Below are 12502 nucleotides of genomic sequence, written 5' to 3'. Positions count from 1 at the left end.
TCCTAGTGGTGTTTCTTTGTGTTTCACTTCTGTAGCCGTTTCTATGTGTCTGGCTAGTGTCTGTAACTCATATGTGTTAGTCTCCGCATTCAAACGTTGGAACTCTGTGGTCCGAGTTACGGTAGTCGATCCATGCCATGGCTATAGTCATTTTCTATTTATTATTATTATTATTATTATTATTATTATTATTATTATTATTATTATTATTATTATTGTAGTTTATATTATTGATAAAGCTTCAACTACTACTACTACTACTACTACTACTACTACTACTACTACTAATAATAATAATAATGGTATTTACTCACTGGGAGTTGTTACACATGTAATTATCAGTGATCGCTCCTTGACAATAATCGGGTTTGTTCACTACTTATAATAATAATAATAATAATAATAATAATAATAATAATAACCTCTGACATATTCTACGCTTTGATTGTTTAATGGGAAGGATTATCTTCCATAGTTGCTCACTGACTTCATATGTACTTAAAACGTCATAAATGCTATGTCATTCCATATCTAATAATTCCTACACCTTCACATATCAATTCTTCAATTGTTAACTGAAAAAAAGCATCAGAAAATCAGCAAGGATTCGACTTCCGGCGCATTACTCATTCGACGGATGGATATTTCTTACTGTCCCCCTTCTCTTTTCCCATGTGTATAGAATGAGATTTAAATCGATGTCGGCATTTCCATCAGTCATAACTGCACTAAGATGTCTCTTTCGTGTTCTGATGTTCATCTCTCCCTCGAGTTAATCAATAAAAAAGCGAATAAAGAGCGACAAAGGTTCAGAAGATAAATCCTGTTGATGTTCGAAATCTCCCGGGAAACGCCGAGTTACATCCCGTAGTAATTACTATTGAAGTCCCATTGATGACGTCATTTTTATCAAAAGAAAATGGCGTGATAATACTGTTTGAATAAGATCATAATCAATATTTTCCTTCTGAAGAAATAAATACTCGTACAAGCGAACAATTAAATACTGCGTACATAAACGCAAACATATATATATATATGTATATATATATATATATATATATATATATATATATATATATATAAAGTGTCTGTAGGTATTTAACAGCCCCTTAAAGAAACTCGTTTCTTATCATTGAGCACTTTCATTTGAATTATGTCGGTCAATTTAGCTCTTATGCATAGATCATCGTATATCGATTAGACCACGGTCTGACTAGCGTAAAGAACATTTATAAAATTAAAATGTTTAAATTCAACGTTATTTCACGCGGTTAATGGTAGCCGAATCGATAGGTCTTTGCTAATCGAGCCAGAGATGGCTCGTATTGCCGAGTTCGAATCTGTCGACTGATGCTAAGTAAACCTAGCATACATTGACGATGATAGTACGAATTTTAGAAAGGCGAACCATTGCAAGATACATCTTGCTTACTTAAAAATGCTAGGTTTATTTTGGTGTCTTTAGTTAAAAACCCACCACACAATATTTTTGCTGATGGGAAGACCTTGTTTTCAAAAACTATATGATAAAATCATTGTCCAAGACTCAATGTCTATCACAATAAAAACATCGTTTCCGAAACGATCGTATAATTTATTAATTTTGTTTGTTCTTCCTTATGAAATCGATTTTTAATTTTTAATTTTAATTATAAATTATCAATCATCTTACTTGATATTAAAATAGCTCTAGGATATACATACCTATCGAGCTTATTATATATCTACATTACAAGAGCACTGTTTTCTTTTCTTTTATTTTTATTGTTTTATTGAATGCACTAATACATTAAAATGTACTCTGCTCTTTAGAATCTTGTTCTAATCCCAAAAGTACACACACACACACACACACACACACACACACACACACACACACACACACACACATATATATATATATATATGTGTGTGCGTGCTTTATATATACATATGCTTTTATTTATCAACCTCAAAATATTAACTTAGTCTATTACAGTCGTTTACACGCAGACAGAGGGATTCCTTATCTATTTCTTCGGATGGTGAAGATAAAAATTTCACCATCCGATAAAACAGACCGGGAATTTCTGTCTGCTGAAACTAATTGACTAAGTTAATATCTTAAGGCAGTAAAATAACAGAAACAGATTTAGCTCTACTAACGTGTTGAACACTTTTATTCCACTTTTTACCATTTATACTTCTAAGTATATATATATATTGTCACGGTCCGAAACCCGTAGTGGGATGGGGTTAAGAAAACTGAGGCCCCATGGTGAACGCAAGTCAAACTGGATGTAAATCCATGGCAGATCGGCCGCGACGGCAATGCTGTAGGGATCAGGTTATTTTTTTAGAATCCATGCGAGGCCATGCAAAGGCTGTAGGAAACACAAGCAGCAGCCGAGAGGCGGGAAGGAGAGGAAAAAAAAGTAAGGGAATCAGTCAGGATTCATGTTTCGGCTAGGAAGGCGAAGTTTTTGTTTTCTTGACTCAGAGAATGAGATGGGAAAAAGCGAATGATACCTTAAAAAGGAACAACAAAAAACGTTATACTGTGTAATCTGAGTTAGCCATGAAGAGCGACGAATGGTTCTCCTTTTTTTACTAGGCATCCAAAAGAAAAAGAACGGAGAGGACGATAAAATGTTATATGCGGTAACACATTACCCCGAAAAGGAAATAAGCATCTTCGATTTGGACTCGCATGAGAATGTGAATTTTTCCTTCTTTGCTCCCACCTCCATGCAAAAGACTTTTGTGTTGTTGGAACCCGACAGATACTCGATCGGAATTTACCGTATGGAGGGACTGCTAGTCGAACTGTTGACAATTCTCGGAACTAATTCATCCCCTTTTTCCTCTGGAATTAATGTCAACCGCTCTTTCTTCTCCGTCATCAATGAACTCTTTTCTATTGCCACTTTCAATCCGGGGCTATTTTTTGCTTGTTTGTTTGTTTGTTTATTTGTTTTTATACATAAAAAGATGCATATACTATATTTCTGCTTCCGCACTCCTCATTATTTAATATTGAATATTTTTCGCCCCCTTGCATGCTCGCTTCTCACTGTTTGGATTAGATATTCTAGAAAATTCGATAGACGATTAAATTTGCTTATACTGGACTAGATTGGGAACCAACCGAGTAGCCGTCGCTGGTAGAAACTTTCCTTACCCTCTTTGAAGCCGAGTGCACGCACTAACCCTAAGTCGTTTGCTGGAGTTAAAGTTACTGCTGTGCATTTTAACCCGGACAAAGGATGTAACATGGGGCCATCGTTCCGGATAGTACATAATATGGAGGCCCATGAACGAAACACTAATAATAATATCGATTTTCCCCGTTGAGTCAGTATCACACTTGACTAAACGAATATCTCTCTACGAGGCGAGGCAAAAGTAGGAAACATGAAGGGAATAGAGGATTTTCTTAATACACCTTCCTTGATGAAGATGGAAGCGATGAGGAAAGGCGAACTATTAAAAGTCAGCGAACGTTTGGAACTAAATGTTCGAAAATCAATGAGAAAGGGAGCTATAATGAGAACAATCGCGGAACACATGGTGGGCGAGCAAGTGTTCGAGGAGGAAATACTCGACGAGCTACCAGTTAAAGCAATGAGCCTGACTGCCGAACAGAGGAAGTGAAGAGAGCTATTCCACGGAGCTTCGAACTGGTGCAAGAAGCCTATCGGCAACGATTCATAAACCAGCGTAGAATAGAAGCCAAACCTTACGTAGAATTTACAAAGGATAAGGAGCGTCTGTTTGGAAAATGCCTCGCCGCGAAAGAAGCTGGAAACAATCCAGAAAAGATAAAGCAACTCATCTTGATGGACGAAATCCTGAATGGAATGCCAGGGGAGTTACGGATATATATTTTAGTGACAAAAGGTGGACACGGGCTAGTAGCTGGCAGGCCTAGCAGACGAGTACATGATCACACACAAGCGCGAAGAGGCCAGACCCAACACCACGAGTCAAGGAGATTACCCGTCAAGACCCACTATGGAGGTGGAGAAGAAAATTAACACTCAGACCAGCGCGGAGAATCGAGCACCACAGGAGCGAGGTAACACCAGGACATGTTTTAGATGCGGAATATTAGGACACATAGCATCCTGGTGTCGGACAGGTCGTGAATCCGAAACAGTGGAGGTTAAGACGCAAGGAGCTGTGGCAACGGGTCGGAGAAACCACACGTTTCGACCGTTCATCAGGAAAGGCCTCACCCAGAAAGGGAAACACAAGCAAATACCCGTTACTTCGCTGAGAGATACGGGGCTATCTCAATCCTTGATGTTACGGCGCAAGTTAAGGAGATCACAAAAACAGGTAGTGATCAAGGCAGTAGGGGGGACACCCTAAGGATACCAGCGTGATCAGTACAGTTAACAGTGGACGGAGAGAAAAGAAAAATCGAAGTTAGGAGGGGGTGTAAAAATTGCCGAGTAAATGAGGTATCTCTGTTGCTGGAAAACGATGCGAAAATGGAGATACCGCGTCCACAGAAAAACAGCCGTCGAAACAGGGCACAATCCGCGTGGTGGAAAATACTGAAAATTCAAACGGAGACTAAACATGCCGAACGAGTGGCGAAAAACCCAGTTGCGTCACATATACCGTCGTAAGGACTAATATGGTGGATTCCTGGGTGGGTTGAAGAAAGCGCCGCCCGCTAGACATGATGTGCGGCGATCGCAGAAAGGAGTCTAAACCAAAATATGCAACCCACTGAGGCTTGAACCGGTTACTGCGGAAATCCAAGGTTTGGTCAAGAATCTGAACCTAATGATAAACCGGCTATATCGTGAGTCGCAGTATCCAAATAAGTAAGGCACGGCTGGAAAAGGTGTATAGGTTCTCTATCATAGTCTAAAATGTAGGTAGTTTAAGACTATGATAGAGACCCTATACACCTTTCTGCATTACACTCTACATAATACGCTCCTCCTTTATCTTAGAATTCGATATACCTCCTCCAAACATCATCTATAATTTTATTTATTTATTTCGGTCCCGATGAATCCCACGCTAGATGTCGCATCTCCATTATGTTACCTAGCACCTTCTCTACTCTTTGGATGAGAAACATTAAGCTTCGAACTGCCTTGATATATAGAGTTTCCTCTATCCCCCAACTAAATGTTTGTATACCCATATTGAATAAATGGACCATTCTATATTTACCAATATATAGTGTTTGTGACGTCATTTTCCATTCTTATTCTTGTTGTAGGTAATAATAATAAAAATTCATACGAATATACTACCCTTCTAATTTACTCTTATATGTTGTGGACACGTTGAATTACTATTTTCTATTTTATACTATTCCTTCATTCCCATTTAATATCTAAATGTCATTTAGCGTTGTTTGTCTATATTTATATTTTGTATAATTCTGGCAATATTCCTCTTCTGATGTGGAGCATAAAGTGCTTGAAACATGGGAGACTTGCCATCACTTGGCCTCTAGACATCAGCATCTGCTTTTATTAGTAAACGATTCTTGATAATAGTTGTGGAAGAAGGAATGTCGGGGGAATAAGTGTTGATATTATGCAACCGTCATTTCAGGAGCAAGAAGTAAGACGCCGGTCATCCTCTTTTTTCTGCGACGACTTCAACAAGTCTTGAGAGATTGTGGGGCACGCACCCAATCAGTTGGTTGTTGAGTGGGTGGATAAGATACACGGTAATTGCGACTTGGCATTATAGTTCATGATATGTTATCTGGCGATGTATTAATTATTAATGAAACCGTCAATATTGTCTGGTGTTCGCGCTCAGTGAAGCAGCATGGTGACACATAAAGATGGCACCGGACGAGCACATGGCGTTAATTAAAATATGGCAACAAAGGTATAGGAAATGAAAGTAAGACAAAGACAAGGCAACAGGATATGAACATAGTCGATCAGTGGAATCGGTAACATTATAGAAGAGATTTAACTGGATCTATAATCTACGTTAGATTATATTTATATATATATATATATATATATATATATATATATATATATATATATATATATATATATATATGTGTGTGTGTGTGTGTGTGTGTCTTTATTCTTATTCTTATTAGGTTTTCCTTTCTTTTTAAAGTTAATGAATTCTTATTCTTCCGATGAGTAAAGGCTAAAATATTTTTTTAAATAACAATAATTATACCATTGTTTCTGCTCTACAAAAAGTGTGTTGCCAGGAATTGAACATTTTAACATGCTGGAAGAAATAAACGGTCAGATAAACAACATCTCAGTATTTTATTATAGACTTTTTGTCATATATATATATATATATATATATATATATATAATTGCTAATATTTATTCGATTATACATAGCATAATTGCAATTTTGGGTTTAGGATTTGGCTGTTTTTATTAAAGTTGTTTAGCTATACACTGGAGTATATGAATTGATGGGAGGGAGAGAGAGACAGGGTGAGAGAGAGATAGAGAGAGAGAGAGAGAGAGAGAGAGAGAGAGAGAGAAAGAAAAGGGTTATTGGACGTGTCACATGCGTTTGGCAAGGGTACATTTTCGAACGCTATATATATATATATATATATATATATATATCGCTAGATTGAGCCACTCTGATGTGTCGTAGACGACGCAATACTTGTCAGTGGATAATTATATTTAAAAAAAATGATATATATGCCACTCCCCATATGGGAGTGTCAAATTGGTTAAAGGGATAATTATTTCCAACTCGCATTTAGGCAAAAATGTACTTTCCTAAATAATTAAATCTAATCCAAACGTATCGCTATAACAAAAACAAATAACATCTCTCTCTGTCTTCTGTCTGTCTGTCCGTCCGTCTGTCTGTCTGTCTGTCTGTCTCTCTCTCTCTCTCTATATATATATATATATATAAATATATATATATATATATATAGTCTTGCGTGTAAGAAATGCTTAACAGAGGCTTACTTCCACACGTCATTCTACTTATTTATTATTACTTGATTTATTCTCATTTGTAAAGCTTTATGTTGAACAGAGATTGAAAATTGCGGCTGTGCAAAATCTACAGTCTGAGTTTTGTTTTGTTTATAGGCTGCGAAGTAGATTTTCACATTATTCATATATATGTATATATGTGTGTACATGTATATGTGTGTGTATATTTGCATGTGTTTGTGTGCGCGCACGTGTGAGTTCACTTATTGACCTACACTGAGATTACAAAACCAAGTAAAGAGTGCTTTTCGGTCACGCCAGGATTGACCACACAATAAATCAAAACCTAAAAAAAATAAAATAAATAAACATGTTTTTCTAATCTCGTCTCGCATAAACAAGACCCAAACAAAAACAAGATTTCTTGGAGTGAAACATTAAAATTATTTCGCAGTAAAAGTAATCCGTGAAAAAATGTATAAATCTTGAAATTAGTTTCTGACTGACGACATCACGAATTATTAAATTTGGTTTTGGTTTTATCAGACGGACGCAAACATTACAAATCTTTATTAGTTTATCACAAAGAAGTTGACTTACTCAAAAACCAGAAAAAATACAAACAAACAACCAAATTCAATGGAGAAAACCGGTTCTACACTGCTTAACTGTATATCTTTCAATCTCAGCTTACAGCATTCAAAAGCCTAGACACGGTAAAGATCTATCATACGGCGAATTACTGTGCAATGACTATATATATATATATATATATATATATATATATATATATATATATATATATATAGTGCCGCCAAAATGAAAGTCCGCATTTTTTCAAAACCATACATTTAAGCTAAATTGAATGCAACTGTTAAACATTTGATTCGCCTTTGTTTCTCTATAATTTTACCTGTTCATATTTGACTTTTAATCGAAGTATCTTAGTTGCTCACGGCAATTTAAAAATAACTTCAAATCGGGAAGGCAAAAAGAAACTCCGCACAATGGAAAATTGTTATTTAAATATAACTTTAGAACATCAATGGAGCACATGTACAACAGGAACACAATGAGCTAGTTATTATATAGTAGCATAGCCTTTTTTTTCTAATTTGACAGCCTGATAAATTTTGGACAATTCTCTTGAATTAATCTGCGGCAATATTCCGGTGAAAGGGCATCCCACTTATCTTTAATTTGTGTCCAAAGTTCTTTCAGATTTGAAATTTTATCGTCGCGTAGCTGTTGCTTGATGTATGCGTTTTCGATAACATTGAGATCTGGAGATTGTGCAGGCCAATCCAAACACGAATACCATGCTATTCAAGAAACGTCTTGACGTTGCTAGCTATGTAAATGGGAGAATTATCCTGTATAGACATGAGATTATCATATAAGTTCCGGCCAAAGTAAAGTAGAAAATGCTCAATCAACATATTGTAGTAAATCGAATTAATTCGACCTTGTAAGTCACTTACAGGCCCTTGACCATTGTCACTGATAACACCCCACGCCAAAACTGAAATTTCATCACCTTTCAGCGTTGAAACTGTGTACCTAGGATTAAATTCTTTATACTTTCTTCGACGGACATACTGCCTACCATCACTGCCTTACCTATTGAACTTGCTTTCATCGCTAAAAATCACTTTCGACCAATATGAAATGTCATGACCTTCATTGCATCCGACGAAGAACAGAAATCATTGGCTTGCGTCTTGGAACACAGCTTGTCAAATTTAATTCCCTCAATCTGTTCTTAACTGTAGAAAGAGAGCACTTTTTCACTAGATTACACTGTCGTTGGATTTTGAGAGGCATTTCAAACCCGTTTCTGAGGCTGCTGATCTCAATAGCAGTGTCTTCCCTGTAAGAAGTAACTCTAGGATGACAAGATTTTTTTTGGGGGGGGGGGCTGAACGAACACTGTCGGTATTTTGGTGCTTTTGCACAGTCATTCGTACCGTTTTCTCAACGCATTTGAATCTGCGGCCAATTTCTCGATGGGATAAATGTGGAGATCATTGAACTCCTGAGGATCACTCAGAGAGACACAATATGTATATGAACTAAATGTTACGTCGGATAACCTACAAAACAAAAAAATTTACGATTAAAGATGCTAAAATGTGGATATTTTACGATTAGGGATGCTAAAAGGTAAATATTTTAAGCTTGTTTTAAACTCATTTGTTGATGCTGAGTTTCTTTTTACCTTCTCGATTTGAAGGTATTTTTTAATTTGATGTGAACACTAAAATAATTCAAAGTAAAATATCAACAGGTAAAATTATAGAGGAATAAGAGGCGAATTAAATTAGGTACAGGTTGTTTAAGCAGTTACATTCAATTTAGCTAATATTTGCGGTTTTTGAGAAACTGACAAGTGCGAACTTTCTTTTTGGCGGCACCATATATATATATATATATATATATATATATATATATATATATATATATATATATATATATATATATATATATACATGGCGACCCATGACACTTACATTGTCTATAGTATTTTCATAACAGAGCTCAAACATTGAATGGATGCATATTAATTTGAATGCGTCCAAGTATCTGCATGGGAAGATATGTCGGCATGTAGATTTGTAACGCTTAAGCGGTGTTCGCTGGAGTTTGCGAGACAAAAATTCTCCCCAAATTCCCAGTACTCTCAACCTCTCTCGATGTTCTTGACACATACTATTGCGGTATTAGAACAGCGACTTACCAATGATTCTTCGCTGGTAACGAATATTGGTCTTCACTGGGATTAGGGTGGCAATAACACTCCCAAAGGTCTCAGAACTCTTTGCACTCAGATAGTGGAGATCTGGTTAATGCTTTTTATCCACGATCGTTCCCTCCTCATTCACCCATTACGACTATTTTCCGTGGTAATCGCGTTTAATACTCTTGTTTGGGAGGAGAAGGTACAGTTTATGAAAATTCATGCAGTTTCAACTTCTTGTGGTTCCCATAGTGTTACGTTCATCTTTTGGTTTCATCATCATCAGCATCATCATTATCATCATCATTTTTATCATTAAAAAAAAACCAACATATCAATAAACTAAACACACACATACACTATTATATAAAAGGAACTGTGCGGCTGTGTCTATGAGTTCGTTCCCTATAGACTCGAAATCGACTGGGTCGATTTTTATAAAATTTCACACGAAGGTACTTTATGTGCCTGCCAATGTTCTTAGGTTTTGTATCGGAATGTCTCAGATGAGTATCGATAATCGATAACCAATAATCGAAATAAGCCGATTAAAGAAGGAACAAGCGATTTTGACCAAAGTTAACACTGTGTATTAAAGCAGTTTTATTACCGTATAAGCCGGAAAGCTCAACGGATAAAATCCACACAGGTGCTTAGATATAACAGGGACGCGTTCGAAATTAATGTTTCTGTTTTAAAGCACAATTTCACAATGATATTTGACTTTTTCATTTTCAAGCCATTATCACCGCACAACCAGTAATTCCAGGCATATAAAATCAACATCAAATTCTTTGATATGACAAGAGCGCCTTCGAAATGAATGCTTCTGTTTAAAGCACAATTGAAGCATGATACTTGACTTTTGCATTTTAAACTGTAATGCAAGCCATCATATATAAAATAATTTTATAAAATCAACAATAGGTCCTCTACAACGCAATGTAGATTACACTATATTGTGAACTTAGTCACTTTAAGAGGCAAGTGAAGCTTTCTCCAGGTGCATCTCGATGGGCCCCCAATTAGAGCAGGCAATCAATCGATTTGATTGAAAAATGTGCTATCGATTTCGATGACAAATAAATATGGGAGTGTGAAAGATTCGTTGATCATCGTTCCCTCCCTAGAAATGTCGGTTCACCCTGTTAGAATATATATATTTATAGCAAAACTTAACACAGAGTATCTATTTTCTCTCCGCGAAAGTTCTATTAAATTTGTTTATCTCATGGGACGGTAGTAGTGTAATGCATAGCTGACAATAAACGATAATATTATTGATGAACCCCCAATGGCAAAATTATATTTAAAATATAATCATGAGACTGGCTACATTGGATGTAATTATCCAGTGCCATTATAGTATGTCGGTCAAGTTAGAACGAGGGCCACACGATCGGTTTAATTTTTAAGCCTGTTGTACACAATAAGCGGAGCACACTATACTGTTTAATAGTACTTTGTTTCCGAAATACACGTTTGAAATACAATTTTACTGTGGTCCGTCACACTTATGTTTGAAATGGATATTTAGACGGTTTGACACGTTACGTTTTACATACGTTTATATTTCAAATAAAAAAATTCGATTATCTGTCACGTTTAAGTTTCAAATACAAATTTTACTAGTCCGTCACGCTTATTTCTAAATACAACTTTCAGCTATTCCACCAGCTTAGTTTTAAATATATATTTCAGTGTTTGTCATGCTTAAGTTTTCAATAAAAATATCGGTGCCCCGTCCCGCTTAGGTTTAAAAAAAAGTTTTGCCTGTTCGTCACGTGTAATTTTAAGTATAAAATATCCTGGGAGGGGCGCTCGGCTTTGTCCGGCCATAAAATACGCTTAATTGTGATATTTTAATTTGTCCAGATTTTGCATTTATTATTATAGAGTCGTGATTTCAAAAGTAAAAAAAACATTTGAATACCATCAGGTAGAATCGAAACTGAAAGCAAATCTGTAGCATTCCAAGCTGGTGACGTTACCATTGTGCCAAAAATTAAAAATAAACTAAGATAAATATATGAAATGTATAAGGATCTTTTGCAATTTTGACTCTTAAAAACTATTGTAACCGCCTAAAGACACATAAAAACTTAATGACTTGAGGTCCTTACTATCGCTCTGCAACTTTTAGTTTGAAAAGAGTTTTAAAATATGGAGACAGTCAAACAGATAGACAAACCGACGGACAGACTGACGTACACATAGCTATTAGATTTAAAATATAAATTTCGACGATCCATCAAGTTTAACTGAAAATATAAATTTCGGCGACCCATCACGTTAAATTTTAAATATAATTTTCGATGGTCAGTCCGTTTAATTTTAAACATAAATTCCCATGGTCCGTCACAGTTGAGTTTTAAGTATAATCTCAGCGGTCCGTTACGGTTAACTCTTAAATACAAATCTCGGAAGTCATTTAATTCTAAATATAAATTGCGTTCATCTGTCAAGTTTAATTTCAAATGTAAATTTCGATGGTTTGTCACGGTTAAGTTTTAAATGTTATCTCGGCCGTCTGTCACGCTTAAGCTTAATATAAATTTCAGTCATCCATCACGCTTACATATTAATTTCGACGGTCCGTTGCGCTAAAGTTTTGAATTTTTTATTCGGTAGTTCGCCATGTTTAAAATAGGATTTTGTAAGTCTATCACACTTAAGTTTTTAATCCAAATATTGGCAGCCCATAATACTTAAATTATAAATAGTAATTTAATTTCTGAGCTCAAACATTGGACGCATGCATATTGATTTGAAGGCGTCCAAGTATTTGCATGAGAAGATCTGTTAGTCGGTAGATTTGTTACATTTAAGTTTTACATAGCATTTTCCTAGGTCGGTC

The 12502-nt window shown here is 35.8% G+C and overlaps 1 long non-coding RNA gene across 2 annotated transcripts in view; it reads right to left on the bottom strand.

Annotated features, from left to right (window-relative positions):
• Positions 1-12502, bottom strand: part of LOC145293095 (uncharacterized) — a 1048662-nt gene that overhangs the window by 672342 nt on the left and 363818 nt on the right. The gene's annotated exons all lie outside the window — the stretch shown is intronic.

The sequence above is a fragment of the Euprymna scolopes genome, chromosome 2, assembly GCF_053919585.1.
Source record: "Euprymna scolopes isolate OS-2025 chromosome 2, ASM5391958v1, whole genome shotgun sequence".
Taxonomy (NCBI): Eukaryota; Metazoa; Mollusca; class Cephalopoda; order Sepiida; family Sepiolidae; genus Euprymna; species Euprymna scolopes.
The sequence above is the reverse complement of the archived record's forward strand: the minus strand, read 5'-3'. Positions and strand labels throughout refer to the sequence as shown.